The sequence below is a fragment of the Zalophus californianus genome, chromosome 8 (assembly GCF_009762305.2).
Source record: "Zalophus californianus isolate mZalCal1 chromosome 8, mZalCal1.pri.v2, whole genome shotgun sequence".
Classification (NCBI taxonomy): Eukaryota; Metazoa; Chordata; class Mammalia; order Carnivora; family Otariidae; genus Zalophus; species Zalophus californianus.
In genome coordinates, this window is record NC_045602.1 from 113,487,891 (window position 1) to 113,503,483 (window position 15,593).

General features: G+C 40.2%; 1 protein-coding gene across 6 annotated transcripts in view; it reads left to right on the forward strand.

Moving 5' to 3' along the window:
• Window positions 1-2,071: 2,071 nt before the first annotated feature.
• The window catches only part of TPX2 (TPX2 microtubule nucleation factor), a 59,693-nt gene continuing 46,171 nt past the window's right edge, over window positions 2,072-15,593 (forward strand). For 3 of the 6 annotated variants that reach the window (XM_027620580.2, XM_027620581.2, XM_027620575.2), the window contains exon 1: window positions 2,072-2,175. The gene's annotated coding sequence lies outside the window, so the exon portion shown is untranslated. The other 3 variants (XM_027620578.2, XM_027620579.2, XM_027620577.2) reach the window with 3 other exon arrangements.

The following is a 15,593-nucleotide window of genomic DNA, read 5'->3' on the forward strand; positions in this document are numbered from 1 at the left end:
TCCCTAGTGGTTGGGTGATGTGTCTGCTGAAAGTGGGTGGCCACAGTGTAGTCAGACCCTGCCCTTCCTTTGTCTCTGTCCAGCCCCTGCCTTCCTCCTCTCATTGCCATCCACCCCTCGGGGCCTGGAGAGCAAATGGCTTTGCATTTACCACCTCCTAATACACTATATTTATTTACCTTGTTTAGAGTCTGTCTTCTCCGGTAGAATGCCAGGTTCCCAAGGACAGAGATTTTGTCTGTCTTTTCATGATTCTACCCCCACATTTAGTACAGTGACTGACACATGGTAGGTGCTCAGTTTATGCTGTGGTGACTGTGCCTCTCTGTGCCTCTATGTGAAAGTAGATGAGTGTGCCTTTTGGAACTAAACCTAGAAATAGCAGTCCTAGGTCACAGGGCATACATGTTTGACATTTTAACAGATGTTGCTAACTTGCCCTCTAAAGCAGCCAAACCCATTCATTCCCTACCTTGCAAATCCTTGATACCATTGAACTTTTAATTTTTAAACAATATGACAGGTGAAAATGGTACCTTCTTGTTTAAATTTAAATCTAATTTAAATTTCAGTGTTGCTAGTTGAGGCCAACTACCTTTGCATGTCTTTTTTTTTTTAATTTGAATATCTAATTGGCTTTATTAAGTGATTCCTGAATTGGGCAGCATCCCATCTAGCAAGTAGAGGGGAGTCCCCATTTGCATTATCTTTAATGGCCAATTTGTTTCTTCTAAGAACTGCCCATTTCCCCCATTTTTTTCCTATTGAGTTTTTGTCCTTTTCTTACTGATTCATAGACTTTTTTTATTTATACAATTAACTATACTTTAAAAATTACGATATTTTGGGCGCCTGGGTGGCTCAGATGGTTAAGCGTCTGCCTTCGGCTCAGGTCATGATCCCAGGGTCCTGGGATTGAGTCCCGCGTCGGGCTCCCTGCTAGGCGGGGAGCCTGCCTCTCCCTCTGCCTCTGCCTCTCTCTCTCTGACTCTCACGAATAAATAAATAAAAAATAAATAAATAAATAAAAATTATGATAATTTAAAAATATGTTAATGTTCATGAGAGCTGGTATGGCAGTCACCCTCCTTCCCCATTATTTTTCAAAATTCAGATGCCACATCTTGTGCTTTCCTCTTCTAGATAAATTTTAGAATCAACCTGGCAAGTTCAAAGACAAAACCTATTGCGAATTTCATTGGAATTGCCTTGAACTCTTCATATGGAAAATTAACAGCTTTACAGTATTGGATCTCCCCATCCACTAATAAAGTATATAATCTCCTTTACTTATTTTTATAGTTATTTAACTGTTTTACAGTTTTTAATTTTCAGATAAAGGTCTTAGGCTTATTTTCTTAAACGCTGTAGTTTTTTTTACAGTGATCTTTCCCCCCTTGTAGCTGCTATTATTTTCTGACTGATTATTGATGATGGGCAGGACCAGACGTCCTTAACTCAAATTCCACCTCCTCTACTTATTTATCTTAGACAATTCACTCAACTTCTCTGAGCCTTTGTTTTCTTTTCTAAAATACGAGGATGATAAAGCAAGGGACGTAAATGGAATTGAAAGGGAAGGACCAACCAATCATAAAACGCCGCTTTAAGCCAGTAATATCAGGGCATGGGCTCAATAAAGACTTGGAGAGACTCCTTCACGGTTGGGAGAATAGCTGAGGGCGAGTCCATGTTGTATACAGGGGATTGTATTAAAACTCGAATTCCTATGAACATTCAAAGCACCATGCACCACTGTAGGAAGAATAATAAAAAATTTTCTTTCGTGAAAGTTTTGGGGAGGTCCAGGTGCGCGCCGTTCTGTTACCTGAAGCGACTCCTTATTTCTTCAGTTGGTACCACCTCTCCCGAATAATTTGGAGTCGAGCATTCTGGGCTTTGTAGTAACTTCCTTATTAGAGTTGTTCCAAAGGGCTCACGCAGTTGCATGAGACTACATTTCCCAGGAGCCTTCCGGGTCGGTTGTTTGCTTGTTCCTCATCCTGACTTCCGGCGTCCTTGGATCCTCTGGGCCAATCCGGAGGCTAAGGATTGCCGGTTCCCGCACTCTGATTGGTGCATTCGACTAGAGAGCCTGGGTTCAAATTTTCAACGGTACTGAATGAAGTCCCGCGGCTGATCTTCCGGGCGCTCGGTTGTCAGAGCTGAGGCGAGGTGAGCCTTGGGGAGAAACGGGGAGCAGCTGGGGCGCGGCCTGCCTTTTCCCTGATTTTTGAACGGCTGGAGGTCGCCCCCAAGCCCGTAGCGCCTCCAGGAGCCTCTTGACACTGGCGTCTGAGGCGGTCGTATTGTGTGGGCGCCGCCCTGGCCAGGCGGAGAAGGAGCCGGGTATGGGACCACCCTTCTCTTGGTGACAGGATTTTCCAGTGAAGTGTGTCCCGACCGAGACTAGCGGGCTGCATCTGGAGGTAGAGGCCGTGGGAAATAGGGGGAAGTAGGGGTTGCTGGAGGCTGTAAGCTAATAACGGTAACTACCATTGTTACCACGCACAGATGAGATAAGCTTTCACTGGACTAAGCACTCTGCGTGCGTTTTCTCACTTAATTATCGCACGAAGCCAATGAAGCAGGTGCTATTCCTCGTCCCACTTTATAGAGGAGGAAACTGAGGCTCACAATCTAAATTTCAAGAAATGGGTGAAACAGTAGCCCCGCCCTCAAGAAGTGTGGCTTTGGTGGAGGAAAACAGATGTGGTCACAGACAACTAGATTTACAAAGTATTGTGTGGGATAGAAAGGTAATAGAGATGGTGTGAGAACATAATTGCGGGACTTTAATTCCAGTTGGAGTTGTTTTTCTGTTTGGGATTTAAAATTCATCCTGTTTATTAGCCCACCCCCTTTGTAACGATTATCTAGGTATTATTGCCTTTCTAATTTTCTGTCCTAGAACATTTATAGATTGAAGAAGAAAGGAAAAGTGTGAACCAGACTATAATATGGTAGGATTGTTTTGCCCCCTTTTTCTTGATGTATGGTTTCTTTGTCTCATGTACAGTTTTCTTCTCCTAGTTAAGTACCAAGGGTTTGCCCAATCAGCCCTGCTTAGGACGAGGCGGCATTGAGTGCTCTGCTGATTTTGCTCGGAGGTCATCCTTTATGTACTCCTAGGTTCATTCAGTTTTACCTTGTCTTGACATCCTATGGCCTTTCTTTGTATTTGTCTCACTCATCGGATGTCAGAATTTGAACTATTTACTGCTATAATAAGGATATTGTGTTGTGTCCTCAGTGTATCATACATACGCTGTCAAGCCACCCCTATATCGCCCTTGGTTTTTTGGAGTAGCACTGTTGGGTGTGGTAGCTCAGTATTAAGTTACCAGTCTCAGGATAAAAATTTTTGTGGCTCCCAGCTCACTTAGCTAATTAATTGACTTGAGGGTGTACTGTGCACTCAGATTGGTGTTAGATACTATGGATATTCAGATGTATGATGTTCTCATGGGTTTTCTGGTATGCTTGAGGACAAAAGACTGATTCAGATTGACAAGTGACAATCAAGGGGCGCCTGGGTGGCTCAGTTGGTTAAGCGACTGCCTTCGGCTCAGGTCATGATCCTGGAGTCCCGGGATCGAGTCCCGCATCGGGCTCCCTGCTCGGCAGGGAGTCTTCTTCTCCCTCTGACCCTCTTTCCTCTCGTGCTCTCTATCTGTCTCTCAAATAAATAAATAAAATCTTAAAAAAAAAAAGTGACAATCTGAACAAGATATGACAGTGTTATGTATTGTAGGTGCCCTGGCAATGTAGAGGTGAGGGAGATAAATGAGGCTTAAGACAGGCAAGGATGTCTTTGTGAAGCAGATGGGACACAAACTGGCTCTTGATAAGCAGAGTTTGGGCGCCTGCGTGGCTTGGATGGTTGGGCGTCTGCCTTCGGCTCAGGTCATGATCCCGGGGTCCTGGGATCGAGTCCCACATCAGGCTCCCTGCTCCTTGGGAGCCTGCTTCTCCCTCTGCTTCTCTCTCTCTCTCTCCCTCTGTCTCATGAATAAATGGATAAAATCTTTAAAAAAAAAAAAAAAGCAGAGTTTGGTTAGACAAGAACTAGAACAGTCTTGGTGCACAGAAATTGCCCACTTACTATCTGCTGAACTGGATAGGCAGGAGGGCATTATCTAAATTGACTACAAAATTTCAGGTATGAAAAACTGGATGTAGGGCGCCTGGGTGGCTCAGTTGGTTAGGCGACTGCCTTCGGCTCAGGTCATGATCCCGGAGTCCCGGGATCAAGTCCCACATCGGGCTCCCTGCTCAGCGGGGAGTCTGCTCCTCCCTCTGACCCTAACCCCTCTTGTGCTCTCTCTCTCTCTCAAATAAATAAAATAAAATCTTTAAAAAAAAAAACTGGATGTATTCAACTAGGTTGGTAAATTTGTTTAAACTTTTGGTTTTGGGGTGCCTGGGTGGCTCATTTGGTTAAGTGCCTTTGACTCAGGTCATGATCCCAGGGTTCTGGGATTGAGCCCTGCATCATCGGGCTCCTTGCTCAGCAGGGAGCCTGCTTCTCCCTCTCCCTGTGCCGCTCCCCCTACTTGTGCTGTCTCGCTATCTCTGTCAAATAAATGAATAAAATCTTAAAAAAAAAAAAACTTTAAAACTTTTAATAAAATAGGGTTGTTTTGGCCAGGCTTATGCTTAAGTCTGTGTATTCGAAGCTTAATAAAGTTAACTTACCCTACATTTGCAATTAAGCTTCTCCAGGAGACAGAATTATGTAGGAAAGTCCTTCATTTTTTGTTTAGGTGCCAGGAGATGTTCTGAAGTTTTTCTATATCTCCTACATATTTTTTTCCTTCAGCCTTTCCTGGGTCTCTTCCCTAATTCTTTTTTGAATTGCTGGGGAAGGAAGGAAGAAAGAAGAGATCTAAATGCCCTTTGGCAAACTGAATTTTCTTTGCAATGAGTAGAGTTAGGAAATAGAATGACCACTGGGAGACTGAACAGCCCAAACAATTCTATGAATAGGTCTGTATTTGAGACAGAGACCTAGAGATCAATGGTTCAAGGTACCTTTTTTTCATATTATAAGTGTGCCTACTATTTGTCCTGATGTTTGAATAGAAGTGTAGCCTATCACCCCTTGGTGTCAGTGTTCCTAAATTGCAGATTTTGGAAAGGTAGTTTTAAAACGGGAGTGTATAATATTAAAGACACCATGAGACAGCATATGTATAATCAAGAAACTTAAGCTGAAACAACAATTAAGTTTGGCATTTGGGTAGATTTATGCTATTTAGATCTTAGCTCCCAGAAGCACTCTTTGGTTTTGAGAGTGGGTATCCTTGCTGTTTTGTAGCCCTTTCCTGTTCTCTGTTTACCATTTTTACTACAGAGAACATGAACCTGTTATATCACCTTTCTCTTTCTAATAGGTTCTTGATAAGAAGTATTTGCTAGACTTCAACATTTCAGAAGAGAGGTGAAAAAGTATATTGCAACTCTGAATCAAGCCTGTAGGCAGGTGGACTGATAGATTAAACCACATGTAAGGCTATGTCCACAGTCAGTTACATTAAAAAGGAATAAGAGGAACATTAATATATTACCATCAAAAGTGTTTCATGTATCTTCAAAAGTAACATTTTGGAAGAAAATTTATTTAATACAGAAAAGCAAAAGAAAGCTATCACTCACTATCCTACCTCTCAGATAAAGTATTGCTAATATTTTGATAGATTTCTTTCCAAATTTTTCTGTGCCCATATTTGGTTTTAAAAATTCATACACTGGGCGCCTGGGTGGCTCAGTTATTAAGCATCTGCCTTTGGCTCAGGTCATGATCCTGGGGTCCTGGGATCGAGCCCCACATCAGGCTCCCTGCTCAGTGGGAAGCCTGCTTCTCCCTCTCCCTCTCCCTCTCCCCTTGCTTGTGTTCCCTCTTTCACTGTATCTCTCTGTCAAATAAATAAAATAAAATCTTAAAAATAAAAGTCCTACACTAAAAATTTTCATTATTTTTTTCAACTTAATAATTAGGTTATGAACATTTTTTCATGTCATTAAAATTTGCTACAACTTTTATTTATTATTTAAAAGATTTTATTTGTCAGAGAGAGAGAGCGAGAGCACGTGCACAAGCAGGGGGAGCAGCAGGCAGAGGTAGAAGCAGACTCCCTGCTGAGCGAGGAGCCTGATGCGGGACTCTATCCCAAGACCCTGGGATAACTGACTGACCCACCTAGGCATCCCGCTACAACATAATTTTAATGGCTATGTGGTATTCCATTATATGGTTCTGCCATAGTTTTTTATGCAGTAAAATCATTGGTCAAAGGTTCATATTTTTAAAGCTTGGGTATGTAACACCAAATTGCTTCATAGGAAAATTATGCTGATTTACATACCCACTTAATAGTGTATATTCACACAGGTACAAATTTATATTTTAAAAATATGTGAGGGCACCTGGGTGGCTCAGTTGGTTGAGCGACTGCCTTCGGCTCAGGTCATGATCCTGGAGTCCCGGGATCGAGTCCCGCGTCGGGCTCCCTGCTCAGCAGGGAGTCTGCTTCTCCCTCTGACCCTCCCCTGTCTCATGCTCTCTCTCTTTATCTCATTCTCTCTCTCAAATGGATAAAATCTTTAAAAAAAAAATGTGATACATTCATTCACATGGTACAAAAATCAAATAGTATAAAAAGTTTCATAGTTAAAAATCTTCTTTCAACCCTGTCACTATCTACCTCACTTCCTGGCATCTCATAGGTAATCACTCTTTGAGGTTCTTGGGTATCTGTGTATCTACATCCCAAGAAGGATACCTTTTGAACGATATAAATCTTTACAAGACTGAGTGATTGAGATTTCACTAGGAATGTAACCTCCTGCTGCCCCACTGTCAACCCTTACAAACTCTTTCAGCTTGTTACTACTGAAACAGCAGAACATTTTGATATTCTACAAAGATTTCCTGATATTCTACAAAGATTTCCTTTTAGTGTTCTACAAAGATCTGTGTCATTATTTGGTTTGAAGGTAAATGGCATCATTGATTTTTATCCAGGTCTTATTAGTTGTATAAGAGCAGTTGTTTATAGAGTTGTATGGATAAATTAAATAAAGCAGAACTGAGTTCATAATCCATAACTCACGAGTTTGGGAGAGAGATGATAAAAAATATATGTGCTTGAGGTTTCTAGACAGTGATGAATTACAACAAGTGTCCATGTGTCCTGTGCTGACTTGTGAGTGCTTGGACAGTGAGGGATTGTCATTGGATTTTAAATTGACCCAATTTTGGAAGCTTCGCGGATCTGTTTCTGTAAACAGATCCAATTTCAATGTAGAAGTTAGCAAACATAAATGTGGAAGCACAAAGTCCATTAACTTCCTTTAGACTTAGTTTGTGACTTTGATTAACAGTTAAAATTGCATGCTGGATTATGTTGCCATTTACTGACTCGTGCTAATCCCTTATGTACAAAAAAAAATGTAGGTGTTTTTTCCCTGGGTAAGATGAAAATAACTCAACTCTATTTAACTTGTGGTACGGTAACAGGATCTCTTATCCCTTGTGAAAGTAGGAGAGTGTGTGCCTGGGGAAATGGCACCATTTGGGATGGGACCATTTAACTAATACACTTCTAATCTTGACTTACTCTTACTCTGTTTATTATATTATCAGTTAACTCATGATTTTTCTTCCAATAGAAATAGGTACAATGCAGCTCACAAGGTGGATAGTGAAGTGCTTCAGAGCATCTGTCACACCAAAGTCTTTGTTTTGCTTAGGAGCTGCTAGTCTACTATTTCAACCTTGCTTAGAATGCACCCTTTTGCAGTTTTCCCCCACCTCCTCTGAACCTGCACCTTTTGATTTATAGAGGTTGTCAAGTCTAGTTATTTTTGGTTTGAGAGTGAAGAGGGACAGGGCATGATGGAGGTTAATTTCAAATGAATGTGGAAACAAGTTACATTGCTTCTTTTGCAGTCTTCCTCAATTAAGTGCTTTTCCCACATTTGTTTCCCCTTTTCATTTATCTCTTCCTTTAGAAAAAGTCAGTATTCATCCTTAGCTTTTGTTGTTGTTGTTCTTGTGCATATCTTTTTTCTTTTTTTAATTAATTAATTTATTTGACAGAGACACAGTGAGAGAAGGAACACAAGCAGGGGGAGTGGGAGAGGGAGAAGCAGGCTTTCCGCGGAGCAGGGAGCCCGATGTGGGGCTGGATCCCAGGACTCTGGGATCATGACCTGAGCTGAAGGCAGATGCTTAACGACTAGGCCACCCAGGCGCCCCTCTTTTTTTTTTTTTTTAATTTTTGACTTGAGTATAGTTGACACACAATGCTACATTAGTTTCAGTTTCCAATATAGTGATTCATCATCTCTATAGGTTATGCTATGCTTACCACTGTCTGTATCTTTTAGGCATCACTTCTACCAGGTACCTTTCTCTGACCCTCCTGGTCCCCTTCTCTGTACTTCCACAGTGGCCTTGGTTTTTCCCCTGTTGTAGCAAGGATCACCCTCTATCACAGTCGTCTGTATTCTCCACTCAAATACGAGTTTCTTAAGGAAAGAGATTATATGCATCCTTTTAGTCTTTGTTTGCTGGAAACAAAAATGAGCTGTATGATATGATGATGGCTCTTAATAGGCAGTTTTAAAAGGAACCTAAGTAGTTCATAATATGGGAGAGGCTTTTTCCTCAGTTCTGTTGTAGGATTATTGGTCTGAAAGAGCTATTTCTTCACTCAGAATGTTCCTAGTTTTGCAGGAGTCTAGAGCTGTGGTAGATTCAGATAGTTTTGAAATGTGAAGCTGGTTCTCTTGCTTGGCAGTCTGATTTGTTCAGGGGAATGTGGTTGACGCATGTGCCTTTTTTCTTTCTTTTTTTTTTTTTCAGTGAGACCTGTTGACAGAAATTCAATCTTGATTAAGGGGTGCAGGAAGGCATCCAGTTCCCATCATGCCTGGGGTGCTCTCATTTAAACAGTTGGCCCAGGCCCTAGTCTGTTCCATTTCCCACTAGGCCTTGTGCTTTTTTTTTTTTTTTTAAGATTTTATTTATTTATTTGAGAGAGAGAGAAAGAGAGAGAGAACACATGAGAGGGGGGAGGGTCAGAGGGAGAAGCAGACTCCCTGCCGAGCAGGGAGCCCAATGTGGGACTTGATCCAGGGACTCCAGGATCATGACCTGAGCCGAAGGCAGTCGCTCAACCAACTGAGCCACCCAGGCGCCCGGCCTTGTGCTTTTTAATTTTTGAAGGTTTCACATCTTCATTTTATTCTTTTTTTTTTTTTTAAGATTTTATTTATTTATTTATTTATTTGAGACAGAGAGAATGAGAGAGAGAGAGAGCACACGAGAGGGGGGAGAGTCAGAGGGAGAAGCAGACTCTCTGCCAAGCAGGGAGCCCAATGCAGGACTCGATCCAGGGACTCCTGGATCATGACCTGAGCCGAAGGCAGTCGCTTAACCAACTGAGCCACCAAGGCGCCCATCTTCATTTTATTCTTTGTGGGAGAAGCAGCACGGTGAAACCAGCATAACCCAGTAGTTACTTTTGTTTTTATTCATGTACTTGTGCTATCACCTTTTATTGAAGAGAGTCCGACTTCTCAGTGGATATATATTTCATTTACTTGTTCCCTTTTTAGGGGGTTTGTGGGGGTGGTCTCCTGAGTTGGTCATACTGGACCAAAAGATAGCTTAAAAGAAGCTTTTTAAAAAAGAGGTCATGTTAGAAAAATAGTATTTTGGTTTTACATTTTTCACCTAAATAAAGATAAGGTATATTTAGTTTTGAGTCCCTTGCCTTTTGACCCCCATCAATCAAATGCACTCTTAGACCTCAGAAGATATCCCTCCTTCTGATTGTTTAAATACCGTCTTCTTTGTCTTTTACTCTAGAATATCCACTGAGAGGTTCAGACTAACTTCCATCCTACGTAGAGCAAAAACTTTATATGCAAGAGTACAAACTAAGAAAAAGAGAAATTAAGGAGTGGTGTTTTACTTTATGGGATGATTCAGCTCAGAACTTTCCCAGTGTATTTAGAATAGGATTCTTAATTTACCAGTATTCTTTTATGAGCAGTTTGTCAGGGATGCTTAGTTTTATGTAAAGCAGAGTTGATTTTTGCATTTGTCTGACAGATTAGTATGATTTGGTTACCTACCTCGTCTTTAAAGTAATGTTATAGGAAAAACCTGTACATTATAGCGACTCTAGATTTTGGAATCTCACAGACCTGGTCTTAAAACTCAACGCTGTTACATACAAAGTTGGTCATCTTGGAGTAGCTTAATTACTCTGAGCCTGTTTCCTTATTTGTAAAATGGTGATGAGGATGTATATCTACCTTGTATATTGTTAATGAAATTTAAATGAGATGATTTATGTCAAGTGCCTGGTCAGGTACTTGGCCTGTAGTAAACAGTATTTGGAAGTTATTATCTACAAATGGTTTTATCCCTTGTTCCTTGACATTTCATATTAATTACATAAATATCTATCTTTTAAATAAATATGAGAGTAAATAAATAAAAACAAACAAATGCATAAAAATACACACACACACACACATGCACGCACACACGCACAAGGGGGCCTGGCTGGCTCAGTTGGTAGAGCACATGGCTCCTGATCTTGGGGTTGTGAATTCGAGCCACATATTGGGCATGGAGATTACCTAAAGAAAAAAGTTAAGTAAATATGAGAGGTAGTAGATAAGGACACACCCTTTAGGGCCTATGTGAGTTCAAATGCTGACTGTGCTACCTCTTAGCTGTGTGGCCATGAACAAGTAGTAAAAAAAAAAAAAAATCTCTCCTTGCCTCAGTTTCCTCATCTGTAAAATGAAGATAATAACAGCGCTTACTTCATAGGATTATTGGAAGATTTAGTGAGTTAATACATGTAAAATACTGTCAACAATGTCTGGCATGTCATAAGTACTCAATAATTAATAGCTATTATTATAACTTTTTTCAAGTTTATATACTTTTATTAAGTCAATACCCAGGAGCATTTTGTTTTTATACAGAAACATTAAAAAAAGAAAGGATGGATAACATATGGATAAGTGCAGTTAGTAGCCAATTTATAGACCACGTAAATGGGAAACCTTATTTCCAAAATCAAGAGGTTTAGCAATTATTGCTGGATTACCAAGAGTACATAATAAATAAAAAATTCCAGAAAGCCCAGTGACTTATGGGCTGTAAACACCAATGTAGGGGAAAATAAATACTGCTTAACTAGTTCTTTAAACTGAAAATGTGTGTGTTTATAAAACATATTCAAAGAGTATGAAAGTTCATATAGTGGAAAGTCTTTTTTTTTTTTAATTTTTAAGATTTTTTATTTATTTGACAGAGAGAGCACAAGCAGAGGGAAAGAGAGGGAGAAGCAGGCTCCCTGCTGAGCAAGGAGCCCGATGTGGGACTTGATCCCAGGGCCCTGGGATCATGACCCGGGCCGAAGGCAGCTGCTTAACCGACTGAGCCACCCAGGTGTCCCCATATAGTGGAAAGTCTTCACCTGACCCAGAACTAGCTCTCTTCCCAGACCCAAATACCGTTAACAGTTTTATGTCTCCTTCCACAATAGTCTTATGTGTGTACCAAGGTATATATGAGTATATATTACCCCTTTGCTTCTTTTTAACATGAATGGGAGTATGTGCTTTTATATTTTACTTTTCTTAATAGCTCTTGGAGCTCATTATGTACATATCATCACATATGCAAAGTTACCTAATATTAAAGTTACTTAATATTTTATTATATGATTGTGTCATAATTTATTCAACCAGTCTTCTATTGGTGGAATTTTGTTTTTAGTTTTTTGGCTTTTATGAACAATACTATAGTATTTTTACATTTGGCAAAATCAAAAAGAAAGATGCAGTTGCCCTCCAAAGAGGGTAGCCATGTAGCTCCATAATTAAAAAAAAAAAGAGTGTGAGGGTTAAATTTGAATACTTTCCAGGTGGTTTTCAGTAGCATGCTGTGGTGGAAATCATGATTTTTAGGAAGCTAAGTGGGGTTGTTGCATATTACATTCCTGCCTTTTCCCTCCCCCAACTTTTTCATTACATTCCTGGGAAGTGTTCCCAGTGACCTGGGTTAGGCATTAAGATCATGGGAATCCAAGATTTTCCCATGTCTTCCAGCATGTTTGTTCACAAGAACAGGAAAACTTATTCCTTGCAGCAGGGGAATTTTAATCACTGTCAGTCACTGGGGAATCTTTCAGTGAGGGTCCTTTGAATACAAATGTGGTCAAGGAGAGGAGAGGTATCAGTAGGTCAAAAGGCAGTGATAATATCTTACAGTAGTGTATTTTATAGCACTTGAAATGCTTTCTCATTTGTTTATGGGAAGTAGGTAGGCAGAAAGGTAGAGTGACTTGCCTGTTGTCATCTACATCTAGTAAATGACAGAGACAGACAGGTCTAGAATTCTGGACTTCTATGTTGGGATTGTTTTGGTCTCTAAGTGACAGAAAATGTGACTATAATGACTTATACAAAAAGAGTATTATTGTCTGGAGGTAGGTGGTTGCTGATATTTGATCAATGGTCAGTATCTCAGCAATGTCAGGGCAAATGTTATTTTCTTGGCCAACCACTTGTGTGCATGATAGCAGCTATATCTCTAGCCATTGCATTTGCAAGAAGAAAGGTGAAGGGAGACGGCAGGAACAAGGTTGTGGTTGTATCAGGAGAGTAAGTTTTCCTGTGAATCCCTCAGCAGATTCCTGCTTTGTTCTCTTTGGCCAGAACTGTCCATGGCTACTCCAAGCCTGGAAGGTGGTGATCAAGGTGGTGACTTTCATTATAACAGTGGGTACTTCCTATTATTTAGATGATGTTCAATGAAAAATATTTAATCATAACTTAAGCCATATTAATTTCTAATTCTCTTTATACCTCTAGTTTATACAGTGTAATTTGAATATTTTTAAAAAGTTGAATGAAAGTTTATTTTTTTATTTATTTTTATTTTTTAAACATTTTTTTATTTAAATTCAATTAACATATAATGTATTATTGGTTTCAGAGTTACAGGCCTGTGATTCATCAGTCTTATATAATACCCAGTGCTCATTACGTCACATGCCCCTCCTTAATGTCCATCACGCAGTTACCCCATCCTTTCATCCCCCTCCCCTCCAGAAACCCTCAGTTTGATTCCTATGGTTTGTCTCCCTCTCTGGTTTCGTCTTGTTTTATTTTTTCCTCTCTTCTCCTATGATCCTCTGTTTTGTTTGTTAAATTCCACATATCAGTGAGATCATATGATAATTGTCTTTCTCTGATTGACTTATTTTGCTTAGCATGATGTAATTTATTTTTTATTTTATTTTACTTTTTTAAAGATTTTCTTTATTTATTTGAGAGAGAGAGAATGAGTGAGAGAGCACATGAGAGAGGGGAGGGTCAGAGGGAGAAGCAGACTCCCTGCCGAGCAGGGGGCCCGATGCGGGACTTGACCCAGGGACTCCAGGATCATGACCTGAGCCAAAGGCAGTCACTTAACCAACTGAGCCACCCAGGCGCCCAGCACGATGTAATTTAAATACTATATACTATCTTATTTATTGGGTGTGTTGGGACCTTAGCTCCTATCCAGATTTTAAATTCCTTTGTATCTGAGACTAGATCTACTTTGTATGAGACATAAGTGTCTTATTCTTGAGTATTAGTGAGAAGGGAGCTCCAATATCATCAAGCCCACATCTTAAGGCCCCTAGTTAGTGTGTAATAAGAGTGGACTGCTAACAAATAGCTTATTGAGTTAAATTGAATAATGAAAGTAGAAATAGGGGAGAGTGAAAAATTTAGAATGAGAATAATAAGGACTCTATTCAGGGCAAAAGACTATGGGGAATGGCTTTACTAGGAAATACAGTACTATTATGCAATTAGAGGCCTTAATTATGTTAATATGCTTCTCTGATTCACAGGGTGAGAGGGCAGAATATGGAAAGAACATTGTATTGGAATTAGGAGCCTCAGTTCTAGATCTACTTCTACCATTATATAACTGTGTGATATTGGGCAAGTCATTTCTCTCTTCAGCTTCCTCTTGTAGGAAGGGAATAATAACTTCTGCTTTACAGGATTTTTGAGAGTATTAGAAATAATATGTATTTAGTACTTCATGGTACCTGGTACGTGTAAGTACCTTTGGTAACTGTTTTTACCATGGTTGTTAGTATTTCTGTTGTATGATCTTGAAAGAGCCTTCTTTAATCCATTTCTATAAACTGCAAAAGTTAGGTGTTATTTAAGGTTCCTCCCAATTCCAAAATAATCATGTTTCTACCTAAGTACCTCAACTGGGGCATTGTTATGAATGTATCTGTGGAGTTCTGGCTGCAGTGAGTTCATACGAGAGACCATGGGAAGATGAAGTTCTCTGGTATATAGATTGATGTCACTATATAAACCAAATATTTATTAGAACAAATGTTCTGAAGCACTCAAATAACCTTCGGAATTACCCCAGTCCACTGAGAGAAGCTACTGAAATACTGGCCAAACCACTGAGCAATGAAGTTGGGTGTAACTAATCTCATGATTTATCTCAGAGTATAGGCATAGTGGTGTAATATAAAGAAAATGAGCACTTGAGAGTTATTAGTGCCCAGAATTGGTGATGGTTTGGGGAATTGGCATACCTCTCTGGTAATATAAGTGATTATTGCTCTTTTGAGGAACATTTTCACAGTTTGAATCAAGAGCCAGCAATTCCATTTTTTTTTTTAAGATTTTATTTATTTATTTGAGAGAGAGCACAAGCTGGGGGGAGGTGAAGGGTCTGAGGGAGAGGGAGAAGCAGGCTCCCCACTGAGCAGGGAGCCCAACACAGGGCTTGATGCCAGGACCCTGGGGTCATGACCTGAGCTAAAGGCAGATGCTTAACTGACTGAGCTGCCCAGGCATCCACCCCCACAGCAATTCCATTTTTAAGAATTTATCTTAAGGGTAAGATTATGGATGTGTACAGAAATTGAGCTATAAGGATATTCTTCTTCTTCTTTTTAAAAAATTTTATTGAGAGAGCACATGAGAGAGAGAGGGAGGGAGGGAGGGTACTTGCATGTGGGGAGAGGGAGAGGCAGGAACAAGAGCAGACTCCCTGCCGAGCAGGGAGCCCAACACAGGGCTCGATCCCCGGACCCTGGGACCATGACCTGAACCAAAGGCAGTCACTCAACCGACAGAGCCACCCCAGGCAACCCCGGATATTTTCCTAGTAGTGTCTTTAAAGTGAAAATATTGGGAAATGCCTAAAAATAGGGGATAAGTAAATTATGGTACAGCCATCAATTGATAAAATATCTATATGTATTGACATGGAAAATGCTCACAATATGTGAAACAGATTCATATATATGTATGTATATTTATATATAGAAAAAGAATGAGAAAGAGATAGACTGGAATAGTGTGGCATTGTAGATTTTTTTTTAGATTATTATTATTTTTTAAAGATTTTTATTTATTTATTTGAGAGAGAGAGAATGAGAGATAGAGAGCACGAGAGGGAAGAGGGTCAGAGGGAGAAGCAGACTCCCCGCCGAGCAGGGAGCCCGATGCAGGACTCCATC